Source organism: Marmota monax, unplaced genomic scaffold (genome assembly GCF_021218885.2).
Source record: "Marmota monax isolate L192 unplaced genomic scaffold, Marmota_monax_Labrador192_F-V1.1 WCK01_AAM20220418_F8-fsc00264, whole genome shotgun sequence".
Taxonomy (NCBI): domain Eukaryota; kingdom Metazoa; phylum Chordata; class Mammalia; order Rodentia; family Sciuridae; genus Marmota; species Marmota monax.
In genome coordinates this window covers 726975-731868 of record NW_026693143.1, presented here as the reverse complement: position 1 = coordinate 731868, position 4894 = coordinate 726975, and positions in this window count along the sequence as shown.

Below are 4894 nucleotides of genomic sequence, written 5' to 3'. Positions count from 1 at the left end.
CTGGCCTGCGAGCGGCCCGCGGAGGCTTCCGGAGATGGGGCTGGGGAGGGCTCGCGCCCCAACCACCTCACCGGAAGTGCCGCGCCGGAATTACTTGGCGCTCTCTGCAGTTCAACTTGCTGTCGCCTGGTGGAGCAGTTCTCAAACTTTTTGGTCTACTTGCCGGGTGAAATACAGGATTCCCAATTAAATCTAAATGACGGATGAACGAGTAATATTTTTAGGCTGAGTGTATCCCTTGCAAAAATCGTCTATCTGAGATTAAAATTTAACCGAGTATCCTGTATTTTTATTTGCTAAATCTGGCAATCCTATTCAGGTCCCCTTTTAGACTCTTAAAAATTACAGTTTCCGGCTGGGGCTGTAGCTCAGTGGTGAAGCGCTTGCCTAGCCTGTGTGAGGCAGTGGATTCGATTCTCCGCACCACATTATAAATTTTTAAAAAAAGGTCCACTGATAACTAAAAAATATAAACTAAAAAATATATTAAAAAAAGAAAAAAAAATTACAGTTTGGCACCCCCCCCCCCCATATGTTGGTTTATGTGGGTTATGTTCATAAATATTTATGTGGTGGGAGTTAAAATTGAGACATTTTGGGCTGGGGTTGTAACTCAGTGGTAGAGCACTTGTCTAGCACGTGTGAGGCACCATATATAAATAAATAAAGGTCCATTGACAACTAAAAAATATATCTAAAAAATAAAAAAGAATTTAGACATTTTAAAGTCTAAGAGAGCACACGTTCATTAGCCTTTGGGCAATGATGCCATCGTCAGCCTCTAAACAGAACACCCATGAGAAAATGGGACTTGAAAAGACAAATAGCTGGCTTAGCATTGTGGGGAAAGAGTTTTGACTGTGAGGGTATCCTGAAAGGGTCCTGAGACCCAGCAGTCCCACGACAGGCACTCGAGAACAAACAGCTGGCTAGGCGGAGTGGCTAGGAGAAATCAAACCACCTTGATTATATGTTGCTCATCAGTGCTGGCCTGGCACGAAAAGGGTGTCTTCAGTCTCTCTTGGTGAATTGGTGATTGCATAGCCCTCTTCACAATCCCGGGTTTCCTACCCTTGGCATCCTCGGAGAGATCTTGAGGAATATGTTGGGGGGAGAGGGATGCATGTATTAAGTGCCCATGACACCAGGAAATCTCATGTAGGTTCATGACAACCTAGGAACAACATATCCCTACTTTACCATGAACGGTGATTGCTATTTGGACGTGGCTGTCATCACAGCCTGGACCCTGGGTACCTTTTCTGGGCAGGGTAGAGAGCTTCAGAGCACCAGAGTTTCCCCAACAAAATAATCTTCCAGAACTGTTACAGGGAGTAAACCAACTGTAAAAGGGGTTGAGGAGAATAGGTAGAGCCATCTCATTTCAGAGCAATGGTGAAGGGAGGGGTTCAGAGCATATCCTGAAATATGGCCCTTTCAAATTGTAATTCTTTTGAGTTGAGGGCAATGAAGCATCAGCAATGGAGCTTTCTGCTTGAAGCAGGATATGAAACCTGCCTTATGCAAAGTGTCCTCCCTGTGTTAGGAAGAGAAGAATGCCTGGGTTCCTATTACCAGAGAGACCTGATTCCCACATGAATCTGCAAACAAATTACTGAAATTTCTAACACTTAATTTTCTACTAGTGTCCCCTATGTATTTCCTAGTATCTTTCCCACAGTCTACCAGCTGAGCCCAAGCCCTTTAGTCTTTTCTCATTACCACAATTATTCTTTGTTTAAAAGGCCACATAAGTTTCTATCACTTTTTTGGGGGGTGGGGGGTGTTGAGGATCAACCCAGGATCTTGTGCATGCTAGGCAAGCACTTAGCCACTGAGATACATCCTCGGCCCTTCTGTCGTTTTCTTAAAGGCTCCTGTGCATGTAAAAATATAAACTAAAATGTGTATGCTTTTCCCCTGTTAATCTCTCTTTTGTCAATTTAATTCTCAGGCCCAGTCACAGAACCTAAGGAAGTAGAAGGAAGATTTTCCTTCCCTGCAATGTACTCTGTGAGGGACTCTAGACATTAAATCCTATGCTAGTCTATCTCCTCCATCTGACAGTGTATACCACTCTTTGTATGTCAGCTATAAGTTACTTTCTCATTCATTGAAGATCTTGACCCCTGGCTCACCAACTTCCTTTCTGCCATAGGACGACATCCTGGGCCTGCATCTCAGTTCTTTCTCATCCTGCTCAGGTCATGCCCCATCCTGTCTGCTTTCCAATTCCTGGCTGTACCTTCTATCCTTCTGAGATCATTAGGGAGATGTATATTTTTTTTCCTTTAATTTTTTTTAACAACTTATTCAAACACATACTGTAAAGTACCCAACTCATACTTGTACAGGTTAATTATTACAGAGTAATCACACTCCAGGAACCAAATGGAGAAAGAGACAACTATTGCAAATGAGGCTCTTTTCTTTATTGAGATAATCACTCTGATGCTGTAGATTTTATAAATTTTCTTTATTAGGCAAAGGGATTTTCTTCTGGTCCTGTATTTATCATGCATGTGAGCAGTAGGATGAAGTTAAGGAGATAATTCTCTAAACTGGGCTCACTGTGCTGACCCCCACATGCTTTCTTTTAAAAAGCAATTAAATTGCAGACCTTCCTGGTGATGTTCCTCAGGAAACAACCTATTATCTGCTGGAGAAATATAGACCCTAAATGCTGATAAGAAGATTGCAAGTTATCCTGATTGGGGGGTGGTCTTTTGTAACCCTTACACAGACCAGGTTCCAGAACTCAGGGAGGTTAGGATAATTCCCCTAACCATAAAATCTGTGAGAATAAGTTCCAATTAAGCTGGCGTGGTAGCACATGCCTGTAATCCCAGCAGCTTGGGAGGCTGAGGCAGGAGTGGAGGATCTCAAGTTCATAGCCAGTCTCAGCAACTTAACAAGGCCCTAAGCAACTCAGTGAGACTCTGTCTCTAAATAAAATATAAAAAAAGGTTTGGGATGTGGCTCAGTGCTTTTGTACCTGGGTTCAATTCCTTGTACCAAACACACAAACAAAACCCCAGAAAAACCAGTTCAGCATGGGATAAAGTGACCCAGAGCTGCCTTGGACATTTATCATGCACAGATGGGACTTGAAAAAATCTGATGCAATTCTGCTGTCAGTCAAAAGTCAAGAGGTGGACATGGGCAGGACTCTCTGGAAACTTCTCTGAAATACCCCAGTAAAACTGGAGGGCAGTAGAGGAGCATCCTCCTCCTCTGAGAGGACCCACTCTCCCCTTTCCCGTTTTCTATCCTTTCTAATAAACTCGTGCGGCTACTCTGAGCAACATGTCTAAAATCTTTCTGGTGTGATTGAAAGAGCTGGTATCAGAAGACCACCATCGCTGTCTTGACCCCACAGCAGTGGGCATCTGTGCTGTAACACAATTTCATTAAATGGTTTTGAGATGATCATAATGTTTTTTCTTCTTTATTAATGTATGGATTATACAGATTTCTGAATGTTAAATGAACATTGCAAGTTTGTGAATGAAACGTGACTTGTGATATATTATCCTTTTCATATATTTTTGGGTTTAGTTTACTATTTTGAGATTTTTTACATCTATATTCGTGAATGATGTGAGCTTATAATTTCCTTTATTGTAATATCTTTGTCAGGTTTGGGCATCAGTTTAGGTTGTCCATATAAGAACTTCGGACTTTATTTTGAGTGAGACAGGGAACTATTCAAGGTTTGTAAATGTACTGATAAGAAAAAAATCTCAGATATTTAGTGGAGAAAAAGGCATTTTATAAAACAGTGTATATAATCCAATCACTTTGTACAAATTAACAAGTTCTCTGATACATACATTTTTGTCAACAAGGGTGGCCAGGGAGACGATTTTTTTTTCATTTTTTGCCCTTTTGTATTGGTTATGACTTTTTCTTACCACATGCATGCATTACCTTTATTTTTAAAAAATGAAGAAAAAGTATCAAATTTTAAACTTGAAAAATCCTCATGAAAGGCCATGTAGGTACCCTCCTGGAGTGGAAGGGCTTTGTCCTTATGACTTAATCTAAAGGCTCCTCTTTTTAGGACTATCACATTGTTGATTAAATTGAACACATGAATTTGGGGGGAATACATTCAGACCATAGGCACATAGTAAGAGATTCTCAATCTGAATCCAGAGGAAGGGTTCAGCTGGAGCGCATCGACAATTTGGTGTCTATGGAATGTCTGGGGAAATTGAGGTGGTGGTGGTGGTGGTGGTGGTGGTACTAGTGTGTGTAAGTTATGAACACAGAAATGAATGCCTCCCAAGGTCTTAAAAATTCACACTAAGGGGAAAGAATGAAGTAGAGTTCCCCAGGGGCTTGTCAGTGTAAGCATGGACTCTTTTTGCATGATTTGAATGTTGTAAAGTTCATTAATTAAAACTCTCAATATTAAAAAAGAAAAGAGCAGATATACAAAATATATCACAGGACTGGTTTCAAAGAGATAAGCCTTCATCGCATTTTGTTCCTTGATGGGCAGATAGAGGTCTCCTTGACCATACAGCCTCTCCCCATGCATTGCAGGGGCCACTGCCACTCCATCTCCCTTTGATTTACTCACCTGTTAAATGAGGGTAACCAGAACATACTCATAGGGCTGTTGTGAGCATTAAATGTGTTCATCCATGTGAGGCTGAAAACAACTGCTACATCTGATTAGTGTCCACTATGATGCTGGTAAGAAAGGAGGAGGGATGGGCTGGGGATGTGGCTCAAGCGGCAGCACGCTCGACTTGGCATGTGTGCGGCCCGGGTTCGAGTCTCAGCACCACATACGAACGGAGATGTTGTGTCCGCCGAAAACTAAAAAATAAATATTAAAAAAAAATCCTCTCTTAAAAAAAAGAAAGGAGGAGGGGGAGGAAAT